Raw genomic sequence first — 13,594 nt, 5'->3', positions numbered from 1 at the left:
GACAGGTGGCAGCTTGGTGGTCCAGCACTCACCTCTCTGGCTGCCTGACCGTAGCATAGCATCCTCACACCCCACATTCATCAGGACGTAGTGTTCCCTGTCTGGAAAGAGACCCCACGTGGGTGACGAGGTCGGAGATTCGGTGAGCGTTTGGGAGAGCGCCCGCTATAGTTGCTGCACAACTGAAGGCCGCCTGGTCCTTCCCTGGTTTCCAGGACCTGCCTGGTGGAGGGGGACAGGTGTGTTCATCTGTCACACGGGGCAAAGGAGCACAGAGTGGAGAGCGCAGGGAGCTCTGTGAAAGGGTGGCCTTCGAACTTGATAACGGATGGGAGGTATTGGGACAGATGCAGACGGATGTTTCCTGCACCCCCCACACCTTCTAGGCTTCCACACGGCCTTTCTCTGTCTTGCCTTGTACTCCTCACCACCGCCCCCAACAGAACTCCTGCTTCCATTGTGCAATCACAGCCTTCTGCCCTTTCCGTCCAGGCCACCCAGCTCCCTAAAGCAGGCCCTCCTGCCTCCCTTGCCCCCTCCTCCTTGCAGGCCTCATACCCACTTGGTCCTGGAAAGAGATAAGAACCAAGAGGCTGGCGGGAGGCCTGCGTGTCCGTGGATCTGGTCACGCGCTTGGCAGTAGTGTGTCCAGGTGGCGCTCAGACTTCCGTACCCTGGTCCCCAGGAGGTCAAGGCCAGGAACCCACTTTCTTCTGCTACTCCTGCTCCTAATGGCAACCATTAGAGTTAGCTCTGTGTTGACGTCTCCCAGCGCTTGGTACAGGGCTGGTCTCGCGCCTTCCCCCTTTTAGGGCTGGTGGAATTGATTGATTGATGTGCCTCTTCGCCAAGTGCCTCCCGGCTTAGTGGGGGCAGCAGGAGGCAGGCAGGAAACGTTGGCCGATTCCCTTGGGAACCTGCGTTTTAGTTCCTTGAGAGCTTTCTACAGCCTGGTTTACAGGAAGGAGTGGGGCTGGGATTAGGAGGTGACATAAAGGGGGCACAGGATAAAGATGGGCATTGCGTGGCTAGATGGGGGCCTGCATTAGCTACTAGCTGACCTTGGCTTGGGCCCGGGAGGATCTCGGCACACGCAGCCTGCTACCCTGTGGGAGATAAGAGGGCAGTAGCCAGTGGGTGGTCTGGGACTCTCCTGTGCTTCCTCCCCTGCCCGTCTCCATCTGCCCCCAAGCAGACATCATGGCAGCATGTCTGTCCTCTCTGAGTCCTGTTTCCAGTCCCGGGACCCCTGCAACGAGGTGGACCCAGTGCCAGAAAGAGACCTGGGACTTCTGCCCCCCGTCATGGCGTTTGGGCTCCTCCTGAGCCGGCTGTGGTTCTTAGAGCTTCCCACAGACTGCCTCGGGGTTCCCCCTGGCTTCTGGCCCCACAGTCTCTGCCGGTGCTGGTGCCGTAGGCTCTGGGCCGCTGAGACTCTTCTGAAAGCCAGGAGGACCCTCCCTGTCGCCTTCTGGCCTAAGGCCAGGGCACTGCCTGCAGGAGCAGGGTGGAGGAGGGGGATGGACACATTTTTTGTCTCCAAAGACCAGGGGTTCCCAAAGAAAACCTTCTGGACTTGAGCTTTGGCCTGCATTGGCCTTTTCTTCTAGGGCGTTCTCCATGAACTCGGGACCCCTGGGAGGGAACATGCTGAGGAGATGCAGTGTGTGGGGGCTCCACCACGTCACCGTCAACCAGAAGTACATCCTCTCCCTGGCTCAGATCGTCCCCTCGCTGTAGACCAGGGCCTGCCTCCCTGCCACCCCCTTAGGCCAGGAGCCCCAGGCCGCAGCAAGCCAGGTGGGCTGCCTTGGGGAGGGACTGGCCAGGTGCCACACCACCCAGCAGGGGGCGCCCCGGCGTATCTGCCCCAGTTCTAGGGATAGAGCTTCCCCATCCTCGTCCAAGGGTCTGGTCCAAGCCTTCTGGCCGGGGAGGGGCGGGGGGGGAGGGGTTCCCCTCCCCCCACCCCCAGAGGTTCCTCGGCGGAGTTTGTTTTGCCAGGGTGACCTGTTTAATCATCTCATTTTCTGGTGGCCGTTTATTCCTCGTTTCCACGGTTACGGCCCCATTAAGGGGAGAAGCAATAAGGCAGCGAGTCAAACAGGTAATAAAAACATTAAAGCCCATGTGCACTGAGGGAGGGCGGGTGGGTGGGAAGGGGGCTCAGTGAGGTGAGACGGCCGGGGAGAAGCAGAGGTAAGAGGCCGCCGGCCTTGTCCTCCAGAGGCCACCAAGCAGGCTCCTGGCCGGAGGGAGCAGAGCACTGCTCCGCGTGCCCCTGCTCCTGGGCCGCACCCTTTGGGGGCCAAGACCCAGTACTAGCTTCGAACCATCCCCAGCCCTCGGTGCCCTGGCCACAGGCTGTATGTTGGGAAGTAAAACAGGAAGGAGAGCCGTGAGAGTTGACAAAAGCCTCCCCCAGGACTCTTCCCGGCTGGTCGTGCCGTCTGGTCCGGTCGCAGGCCTCACCTCACTCACCCTCATGTGGTGGGGGCGGGGGATGATTTCTGACATTGTTTTGAGCTCTAGAACTTTTTTTCTGCCAACTTTATCAGAAAGCATATTTGTGGTGAGTGCCGCTAACAGGGCCGGTCTGGTGAGTAAATACTCCTGGCGTGGACAGCCCTGTGACCTTGAGAAGGAAGCGCACAGCAGGGGGGCCAAGGGCGCGTAGGGAAAGGAGACCAGGTAGCCCCTGGGCTGTTGGGGGGACCTCCTAGGAAGGGCCGAGGGGGCCGGAGGGTTTGGGTCTGTGCCTGGCGGGCTCTTCCCGGCAGCATGGTCTGTCTCAAGCTAGAGTGACACTTGGCTCGGGCTGGGGCGTGCGGCTTTCCGGCTGGGGTCTGGGGCCACGAGCCCTCGGTGTTGCACTCACAGGGGAGTTTCTGCCAGGTTCTCCCGTGGGCTCTGTAGAGACGCTGCCCTCCCTTCCCTTCGGAGATGGAAGCTGAAAGGAAAGTCAGCCCCTTGCCAACCCCGTCTGAGCCCAGGGGCACGTGCCTCCTTCCCTAGGGGCCTCCTGAGTGTCCGCAGCCCCTCGGCGTGGCCCTCGAGATGGGCAAGCGAGCGACGGTCAGTGGGGCTGACTGAGAGGGGAGAGGGAGAGACTGAGTCTTCCTCAGCCAGGCAGAGCAGGGCTCTGGCAGGAGTTGGCGGTACTAAGCAAGTGTGAGCCAGCCTCTGCTGCCCAGGAGCCTCGGGTCAGTGGCTCAGAGAGAAGAGCAGAGGTCCGTTTTGGGGCACCTCTGGGTGAGGAGCCCCTACTCTCTCCCCCCCTCCCCTCCCGGCTGCCAGTGCTCTGATCCTTTGCAAACCCACCAAGGTCTGTGTCTCCAATTATTAAATTTCAAAGTTGATTTCTGACTAGAGAGGGAGAGAGAGAGGAAGGTCTGGGAAATGGGGGAAACCCTCTGGCTGGGAAGCGTGTCTTGGGAACGGACCTAGATGAGTTAATATTCCGATCAAACAATTAAAAATAGAAAATGCTCCCGCGGCACCAGCTGCTGGGGCTTTTCAGCAACTGTCACCAGTAGGTTCACGGGGCAGGTGGTGCTGGAAAGGCGTTTTTCCACCAACGGCAAATATCCGAGATTACAGCGTGCCCCCCACTTCCCTCCCAGGACCCAGGACAGGTGTCTAGGGGCTCCCGGCTCCCCCTGAACTCCCCACGGGGGCCTGGAGCCAGGGGTCTGTGCAGCTTCAGGGCGGCCCTTCTCCGCTCCAGGGCCCGGCCACAGCGGTGAAGTCATCGCCAGATGCCTTGTTAATTGCTTTAAGAATCTAACTTAAAATAAGATGAAAACTTATATTCCTGGGTGAGGAGTAATTTCCCATCGAATAGTAAATTAATGGAAGGGTTATACCAGGGGGCCTGGCCGGGAGGCCATGCTCATCTGATAAATCCAGGTGGCTTGGGCAAAACAGGTCTAGACCAGTGGCTCCCCTAAGCCTCAGGCCAGGCCCCGCTCCCTGACTCCTCGGGGGCTCCATTGTGGCCTGCTGAGTTGAGAGGACGTGTTCCATGTGTGCTCAAGGTCCCTGTCAGAGACGGGGACCAGCTTTTCAAGACCCCCAGGTAGGAGAGGCTCAAGCATGAGATGCCCCCAGGCATGAGAAGGTCCTGGGTGGCCTGGCCGCCCAGGAGGTAGAGCACGTCTCTTGACGCCCAAGGAAACAGTTTCAGAAGCACTTTCCATCGGTCACACCGTGTAGTCACCAGCATGGTGACCAGCTGCCCCAGTCCACCCAGGACTGGAGAGATCCACGTCCTGTGAACGCCTCAGTTCTGGAGGCAGGTGGATGGACTGATTGACATGGCCCCTCCCTTGGGGTCCGGGAGAGCCCACACACCTCGTGAACTAGAATAGTCTCTATCCAGGATGGGTGACTGACAGCTGGCTTCACCTCAAACGCCCAGCTCCGTGGGCTGCTGCGTTCAGCTGGGTGCGCGGAACCGGGCTGGGCGTGACGCACCCCTCCCCAGGCACGGCGGGGAAACCACTGCTGGACAGAGGAAAGGACTTGAACCTGTGCACCCCCCTCCACGCCCCACCCCTTCAGCAGTGAGCCCTTGCTCCCATGGTGAGGATGCGGCTCAACGGGCAGCATGATCAGAGCACCCGTGAGTTTATCGAGTACCTTCCTTCTGAGACATTCAGAGCACGCCACATTTAGGGTCCCATTTCTCCTGTCGGTTCCCTGGGAGGAACACAGGGAGTTGCCCTGTTTAACAGGTGGGGAGACAGGAGGCCCAGAGACACTGACGGGTGTGTGCCCATACGCAAGGAGCAGGACTGCCTCCCACGGAGAAGAGGGACTCTCTGGAGAACCATTCCAGTGGCAGCCCAGTCCTGGATGTTTACTGTGCTGCCTGACCCACAGCCCCAGACGTCTCTGGGCCCTACCTGTATCCCACCTGTAACACGTGGACACATCCCGGGGCCTTCCCTGCAAAATAAAATGCGCTCATTATTACAGTTGTATTTTGAGCTTTTTGGAGGAAGCCTCCCCAGGAGGCATTCATTCTTGCCCATCTCCTAAGAAAGGGGTCTTCCCATCTGTTTGCAGGGATGGGTTGAAGGGCACTTGGAAAACATTCTGACTTGTCTCTTTGGTGAAATGGAAATGAGCAGACTGGACACAGGGCCCTTCAGGAAGAGAGTCGAAATGAATGGGCATTCTCCTAGGAGACAGGTTGGCAGATGTGCGACTGTCGGACGTGTTTCTGTGTAAGCATAGACTTTGCTGGAGGGGAAGATCGGGACGTGGCCCCTGGCTCACCGGGAGACCCTTGCAGCTCGGCCTGGGGATGTATGTCGCCACTGGCCCTCATTGCTTCAAGAAGTAACGGGGCCTCCTTGGAAACTATACAGGATAAACTTGCTGCTTTACAGACAGCTGTGCCTGCGTGGGGTTTGAGCCTGGGGACCGTACTGAGTGCGGCAGGTGTAGTCCTAGAGAGGACCCAGCCAGCTCCTTTCTTGGCGTTGACCACGCTGCTTTGAGAGGTAGGGAGCCGTCAGGTGTTCTTGGGAAGACTGGGGCCACTCGAGTGGCCTCCTTCCACCCTCCCACCACACACCTACCCCCACCCCAGAGGAAGGAATTATGGGGCAGTAGGACTGAGAATTCCTAGTCTAAACAACTCAGGAAAGCATGCTCTGAGAGTGAGCCAAGCCGGAACCGCAGATGGTGTGATCCTGGGTTGTAACTACAAGGACAGTGGCTGTGAATGTTCCATGTTATGTGGCAGTGGCTGTTCAAGCAGACAGACTGGTAAACTCTAGACTGCAGGGATCTGAGCAGGCTCGCCTCTGTTCATCTTCTCTCACCCCCAGGGTAGGGGAGCGAGGGTGGTTTAGAGCAGACAGACAGACAGACAGACAGCCCTAGAAAGGCAGGTGGAAGGAGCAGGAGATAAGTAGGCAGCTGGGAGCGCCCTGCCCTGGCCCCGGCCGGAGGGCGTGGCCCCTTGCTTGGACCCCATGAGCCCCTTTCCCTGGCCTGCCTGATAGGAAGGGTCATTTGGGGGCTCCTGGGAGGCGAATGGGGCTCTTCCCTGGAGACCCCAAGGCAGGGCCAAGAGCCCAGAGAAGGAGACGGGGATGTTTTCTGTTTCTGGGTCCCTTGGGGGCCCAGGGGCAGATTGAGACAGGCTCCTTGCAGGGAAGGTGTTAACAAACAGCAGGTGATTAAACATGACAAGCGGTGACATTTCTGTGCAGGGTTCTCAGAGTCCCGGCAATGCCAAGAATGAAGCTATAAACCCTGACATTTTGTGTTATGCACTGAGAGGTTTTTAATAGACCTCTCTCCCTCTTCCCCAGTCAACTTCTCCTTCCCTCTTCCCACCCCCCCCCCCCCCTGTTGCAGCCACTGCCCCCACGGACACCTCCTGCCTGCCCGGTGCAGCCTGGCCCTGGGAGCCTCGCTGGGCCCTCGGGTTCCTGCATCTCTGCAGGCCTCTGACCTCTCCCTCCCTCAGGACCTTAGCAGGGCCAGGTCTCCCAGATCCCCCGCTGCCCTCCACAGCCTCTCCCTTCGCTTTGATCTCTCCCCCCCTCAGCCTTCACTCCCTTCTCCTTTTTTTGGGCCCTGATCTCACAGCCTCACCCTTTGCTGCGGCTGTCCCAGTTGTTTGCGATGGCAGGTGGCTGTCCTGTGCCCTCTCTGTGTTAATAACGTTTTCAGACAGACTTGATAGAGGGTGTAGGGAGGTGGTAGGGCTTGGGATGGGATTTTTTCCCCCCCCCATCTTTTTTCAATTTCCTTTTCTCCTTTTTGGGACAGAGACAGGAGGTGGAGGGAGAGAAGTGCACCACAATACAAACAGTTGCTGGGTTTATTCTGAAAGGGCCTGGCCAGCAACAGTTGTTCCTCTCCCAGAGAAATGTTGGGACAACTGGGGCCTCTTTTGTTCTCGAGGCAGAGCCCTGCGAAGGGCATTTGGAGGTGAGCCTGAGGCTCAAGAGGGTCAGAGACCCAAGAGCTCCTGCCTCAGTCTCACCCAAGGGAGGAGAGGTTCCTAGAGCTCCACAGGGCTGGCTTGGTATGAAAGTCAGGCCACCACCCGCCCCCCCCCCCCCCACGCCTCACCCCGATCCCAGCTCTTCCCCTGATGAACTTGAGAAGCACTTAGTTTTCTGTATCCATTCAGTAAATATTTATTTGGGTCAGGCGCTCTGCTAAAACAGTAGTCCCATCCTACGGGTCCTGCAGTCTAGGGAGACCGAAGGGTAATTAAACAAGTTATTACAGAAGTGCTACCGCATGGAGCAGGGCATCATGAGAGGACGAGGAAGGGACCCTATAGAGCGTGGTGATCTCGGAGGGCTTCCAGGAGGAATGAAATTTCTCCTGGGACCTCCGAAGGATGCGTGGGGTCAGGGTGGGGCAGCCGGGCCCTGGGTCGAAGGAGGTGGGTGCGTCCCTGTCGCACAGGCGCTGGCTGGCAGGTTGGTGGGGAGCTGTGTCGGCCCCGGGGCTGTGCTCCTTCGAGCCCTGGGTAACTGGCCCAGAACTCACTCTTCCAGCCTCCCTTCTACCAGTCCCACCCATCTGTGCCAGGCCTGGTGCTTGGGGGCAGAGCAGGAACCCAGCTCAGCCCTGTCCCTGCGGGAGGGAGAGCAGCCAGGAAGTCAGCAGGTGCCACTGAGGACAGGCCTCTCTGATCGTTCCTGCCTCCTAGGCACCTCTGCCGATGACTCACTGACGAGGGGGCAGGAGGGAAGAGGCAGACCTGTGTGGCAGGCAGCCCTGAAGTCGGAGTCGGAGTCGGAGCCCCGGGGAGCCCAGCGGGGACGGTGGCATGTCTGTGTGTCTGCTTACTACCCCTCTTTACCTCCTGCATCTGCTGGCCTCCCAGGCACAGCCGGGGCCTGGGCTCCAGGAAGCCCTCCTGGAGCTCACAGCTGGCCTCCCTCCTGTGCCTCCAGGGGTGTGTGGAAGGCCCCAGTGCTGCTGTGCCTTCCCCATCAGACTCGGAGCCCTCTGACACCCGAAACCATCCTCCCTGAGTCCCTGACCCTGGGAAATACACGCCTATAGGTGCCTGGGATATATTTGAGAAACTCACCTGGACCCCGGAAGAAGAGGACGTGGGCTGACCCTTAGCGCAAGACCAGTGAGGAGCCTGTCGACAGACCAGTGGGCCCCTGGCATCCCAGAGGCCAGGCTCTGGAGGTCCAGGTTCGGCTGCCCCACCTGACCACAGTGGCCTCACACCCTGGAGTCGTGCAGCCACAGCAGCGGGACAGCCCTAAGGCCTGCTGCCTACCAGAGCCTCAGCAAGCCTTCAGAGCTCTTCCTTCCCCATCTGGCTCTGCCTTTGCCCAGAAGTCAGACCCGGGACATCCCGCCTCCATACCCATTCCCTGAGGAAGACCAGCTTAGCCTCCCGCCCCATTAAAGGGTCCAGGGCAGATTTCAGCCATAACTCCCCTTCCCCACCCGTCCTGATCCTGCCTTTCTGCCAGATTCGCCCTGGGTTCCTTAATGGTACCCTATATCATCCACTCGTCAGAGTCCAGCCAAGACCCCAGGAAGGACCCGGAGGCTCAGCTGTCCTGGGCCCTTGGCAGCTGAGAGGGAGGAAACAGGCAGAAATAAATGGGAGGGGAGGGGAGTCCCAGAGTCAGGACTTGGCCCCCTGCCCCTGTAGATCCGGAGCCAGGTTTTACCGTAATCCCTACATCCTGTTGCAGATCCTTAATCAGCTGGAGCCCAGGTCGGGCTGGACCCCGTGGTGACACTCAGGGCTGTAGCTCGGAAAACCTGAAGTGGAGCTTCCGGAGTTGGGGCTGGGGGCCGTGAGGAGGAGGCAGGTGGAAGGGAGGAAGGAGAGCGCCGGTGCAGGCACAGGATGTGGACAGAGCCCAGACCCGCCACCCACCCTCGCCCTGCTGGGGGCGGAGGAGCAGCTGTTGCGGGCTGGGGACCGGGGACGAGAGAGGGCCAGGAGGGGCCCGTGCGGAGGCCCCCTGGAGAACACCAGAGTCTGTGGGGGCTGCTGCACTGCCTTTTAGCACCACTGAGACAGCTGGCCCTCGAGTGGCTCAGACAGGGAGCAAGGACCCCGGCCCGGAAACGCCGGACAGGGGACGCTGGGTGATGTCGGTTCCAGGGGTCTACACTGACCAGGGCCTGCGTGCGAGCCTGGAAGGGCTCCTGTCCCGCCAGGAGCTCTGCTTTCTGAGGAGGCCTGAGGCCGAGGACCCAGAACCGGCTGCTCTGGGCTTGGGCAGCCAGGAGACTAGGCTCCCCAGGGGAGCAGCAGGGGTCCCTTAGCAGAAAAGCAGGGTCCCAGGATGTGCCATTCCTTCAGCCAGGAGCAAGCCCACCCTGGTTGTGCAGCCCAGCTCCACAGGCCCTGGCTGAGTTGGGGGGCAAAAGTTGGAAGGTGGGGGGGAGTGTACCCTCCTGGACCTCAACTCCATCCCCCCTCCAGGAGCAGCGGTGGAACAGAGTGGGGGTGGGGAGGCACAGGCCAGAGACAGCCACGGAGCGCAGGCCAGGAGTGGGCTGGCTGGCAGCGGGCGGGCAGACGGGCGTCTGTCCTGCCAGGGGCCCAGGCTGGCTACGCAGACAGCCTCTTTTCTGTATGGAAATGAAGAATTTAGGCTAATGGAGCTCAACCATCTCTAATTTTGCGATGGCAGGAGGATTTTGATTGAAAGTAATTAAGCAAGCTAGCTGTAAAATTAATTAAAGCAAAAGGGGGGGATTTTTTATTGGATTGGATAGCGATATAGCGTCTGTCAGGCGGGGGACGGATGGGGGTGACCTGAATCCTCTGCCCTCCCCCCTCCCACTCGGGACGTTTATGTCACTTTAATCTCCTTACAGCGGCTGCTGTGCATTTGTTTGAAATAATCAAGGAAATATGGTCAGAAATTGTCAGCTTTCAGATCTAATTTACCTGACGGCCCCTGCGCGAGCCGGCGCGGCCCAGGGAGCGAGCGTGCGTGAGCGGGCGGGGGAGCCTGAGTGGGCACAGAGGACACCAGGCTCTCCAGCCCCCTCTCCAGCCCCCAACCCCCTCCCGGGGCAAGGGGAGGCGCTTCCCAGGCCTGTGGGCACCTCCCAGGGACAGGCCCCCACCCCACCCACCTGCTGCCTCCCCCTCGAGCTGTAACCAGCTTTGGGTTTAGGGCTATAGGATCAGGGAGGTGACGGTAATTCCTTACTCCAGATGGCTGACAACTGCTAAACCCCTCCACCAGGGCCACAGTTTTAAAAATACTCCTAAATTAGTCCCCTCGTGTCGTTGGCGGCCTTAGCAAGGGGATTGTGGAGATGGGCCGGCTATGGGGTGGGGGTAGGGGTGGCAGTGTCAGCCGTGGCACCTCTCTGCCACCTGCTGCCGTCCCCACCCTCTCTCCTGGAGGTTCCTCTCTCCCAGGCCCGTCCTCTAATCCCTCTGCTTCCCCTTCACAGCACAACTCCTAAGTTCTCTGCAAGAGGAAGGCCCCCTCCCTCCAATACACCTGCTCTCTCCCCCGCCCCCCCACCCCCAGGCACCCAGGCATGCTCTCCCTCACCTGGTCACCCACCCACATGTTCTGCCCCTTTCCAGTGGGTGAGCCAGGCCACAGAGAGCCAGACTGTACTTTTGCTTCCCTTAGAGAGCGGAGAGCCTGGATTCCAGGCCCTGCACCCTGGAGGTGCTGGTTCAGAGCCACTTGGGGTCCTTGCCCAGGTGGGCCGGTGTGGGGTTGAAGCTTTTCCATCAGGGAACCCTTGTGGTGTTTGGGGCCATTGGGCCCTGGAGCATCCCCCTGGCATGTAGAAAGTTCCCTCCTTTAAAGCACAGATGTGTAGCAGTTTGATCTGCTGGCCATGAGAGGGCCGGGATGGGGAGTTGGGGCTCTGGATTTGTCTGGTTCTGACAAGTTAGTGACCGGGGCTTCTGACCAGCCTCTCAACCTCTTGGGCCCCACTTCCCTTCCAGTTCTAAAGTTCTGTGCAAATCTAGGACAGCCTGTGCTCTGATAGCTCCCACCCTCCCGAGCTCCTTATGCAGACAGAGCTCCTCACCATGCCCCTGGGACAGGGGGGAAGGTGGAGGGTTCTAGAAACAGGGCAGATTAGGATGAACAGACTGCTCCTGGTTTGCCCATGTTAGAATGCACCTGTTAAAAGCCCTCTACCTGCCCTCCTTCCGCCAGTCCTTATCCTAACCCAGAGCGTGTCTCCCTTCTCCCGCCCCAGCTTTGGCGCTGGGTGCCTCCGGGGGCCTCCTCCAGTAGCAAGGGGGGTTAAGCCCCTGGCTTCCTTCCAGGCTGGCTCCCGAGCAGAGCAGCTGGGGGGGTGGGGTGGGAAGCGTCACCTGCACCCCCCTTCTTGAGCTCCCTCTGCCTGACCCTCCACTCTCCTGTAGCCATGAGTCACTCATCTTGGGGCAAGGAGGTGGAGCCCCAAAGAACTCTGCCCAGGAAAGAGGGGGAGGAGAGCTGCTGGCTCTTCTCCACATCTTCAGGGCAAAGTTCTCCGCGCCCAGAGCCCAGGCGGCACTGAGGTCACTTGGGCCCAGCACTCTCCTGGCTGTGCCTGCAGGAACTTGGTGAGAGGCAGGGGCATGGCTAGGCACCACGGGGGCCAGCCAGAGCCAGACTCCCTGGCCTTCATGCCTGCCAGCTGCCCAGGAACCAGATCCCAGGAGACACAGGGCTAGAGGGAGTGTCTGGCCCCGGCCCAGCACCTCACCTCCACGTGTGGCTCGCAGCTGCTCACGTCAGCCCCTGCAGCTGTGATGTGGAGGAACCAGCCTGGGAGCCCGTGCCAGGGACCCAGCGGGGCTGCTCTCCCTGGGCGGGGGGCTGCTTTCTGGGCTTGATGCTGGTCCAGGCTGCGGGGGCAGGCACCCAGGTGGATCCCCAGGCAGGCCTGGGCAGGTTGGTGCACCGCGCAAGGCACAGGGAGGTGGAGAAGGCCGAGAGCAGGCTGAAGGGTGCTCTTACGGTCCTCGTGGTGTCCCCACGGCGGCCCTTTGCTCTGACCTAGTGGGAAGAACATGCACTGGGGATGCTGTACCCAAAACCACTTTTGGGAGTGAATCCTATGTAGTGGCTTCTTCTTGAGGGACAGGCACAGGCAATGGGCAGGCGGGGGCAGCAAGACTGGCCAAGGGCTTGAGATTGTAAGGTCAGAGAGAGAGAGGGAGCCTCTCTGGAGGGAGCCTGGGACAGCCCAGCCAGGGCCCAGGACAGCCCAGCCAGGGAGTCTGGGAGAGGGAAGAAGCAAGGGCATTTGGGGGCTGGTAAGTCCAAGGCCAGCCCAGCAGTACCTGGTGACCATCACCTGGCTGGTATGCGATAACACACGTGCATTGTGGCTTCCAAGGGTTCCCACCAACGCTTCCTCGTCTGGCCCCCAAGGCTTTAGGAGAAAGCAGAGCATGCTGGCCGCATCCGGGTGGAGCCTCCCCGCTTCCCGGGGCTTCTCCCCTGCTGTCTGCCATCCCCTACAGCTGGGTGTCTGAGCCTCTAGGCAGAGCTTGTACGGGGAGAACCAGAGAGGGTGAAAGATGCCTGGCCTGGCCTCGGACCAGCCCTCCAGGCCCAGATGCCTGAGGCCCTTTGTGAGGGAGGACTCCAACCAGTGGGGGCCCACGCTGACCTAGGTAGCCCCATGCTTCCTCCCTTCAGGTGGGGCCCAGCATGAGTTGGGCCAGCTCATCTCCCCTTCCCAGAGGGCAGAGAGGAAGTTCTTTTCCCGGAGGCCTTACTCCTGCTTAGTAGTGGCCAGTAGCTTCAGGAGAGTTCTCAGGGGTGTGTGGTTCCCCCGGCCACGGGAGCAGGGAGAGGTACCTGCCCAACTGGGAGAGAAGCCCGAGTGGCTGGGGTCCAGCCCCAGGAATCATTAACGGCAGGGTCTGGCGATGCCCACGCCACTCCCCCAGCCAGGTCCATGCCGGAGTTGGCTGAATGTGACCGAGGCACTGGGCTCCCGGAAGTGCCTGGGGCCAAGCTGGGCTCTGGCCTGGCGAAGCCTCAGCAGCCCGGCTGGGCGGTTTCCTGCCAGCATCAGGTCTTCTCTCCTGCTCGTAGGGAACCCCCCCCCCCCCCCCGCCCCGCCGCTCCAGATCCTGGTGGGGCTGGTGGCCCCGCACAGACCCGAATCAGCCCCCTGGGCCCCTCTTCCCCTCTCTCCGGTCTGCCTTCGCTTCCTTACCCGTTAGGCCCGAAGCCTCCCTGGCCCCGTCCCGGCCCCGTCCTCCGTCCCCCCTGGCTCCACAGTCACATTTTGCTGCCAGCACAGGGCACTGAAAATCTGCTGGCACTGCCGAAAACCCTGTGTGCGCTATGACTCCCCAAACATCCCTTTATTTTTATTGTTCTGTTAATTACTGTTTAAACTTTAATAAGTCACTTCGTCAGGAGGGGGGACCTGCCGTGAGCTTTTCTGTGCAAACACGGGCCCGGGAGTGACTCGGGTGTAATATAACCCTTTATGCGATGTGGGAATGTTTAGATTGTAACAGAAACTTGTTATTTTAATGACAGTTCGGGGGGGGGGGGGATCTGAACACAGAAGAGGAAGAGGGTGGGCTCCCCTTGGGTCCCCACTGAGGGCTGGGGTGGCCTGGCCGTGG

At 60.2% G+C, this 13,594-nt stretch overlaps 1 protein-coding gene and 1 long non-coding RNA gene across 5 annotated transcripts in view; one reads left to right on the top strand and one right to left on the bottom strand.

Annotated features, from left to right (window-relative positions):
* Nucleotides 1-13,594, top strand: part of CASZ1 (castor zinc finger 1) — a 149,110-nt gene that overhangs the window by 99,411 nt on the left and 36,105 nt on the right. The window lies entirely within an intron of this gene.
* Nucleotides 7,142-8,155, bottom strand: LOC123599813. The gene is made up of 2 exons (XR_006713302.1): nt 8,078-8,155; nt 7,142-7,614 (listed from the first exon to the last, which is right to left on the bottom strand). It is a non-coding gene; the product is annotated as an uncharacterized LOC123599813 (long non-coding RNA).

This window comes from Leopardus geoffroyi, chromosome C1 (genome assembly GCF_018350155.1).
Source record: "Leopardus geoffroyi isolate Oge1 chromosome C1, O.geoffroyi_Oge1_pat1.0, whole genome shotgun sequence".
Lineage (NCBI taxonomy): Eukaryota > Metazoa > Chordata > Mammalia > Carnivora > Felidae > Leopardus > Leopardus geoffroyi.
Note: the sequence above shows the minus strand (reverse complement) of the source record. Positions and strands in the feature narration are given on the sequence as shown.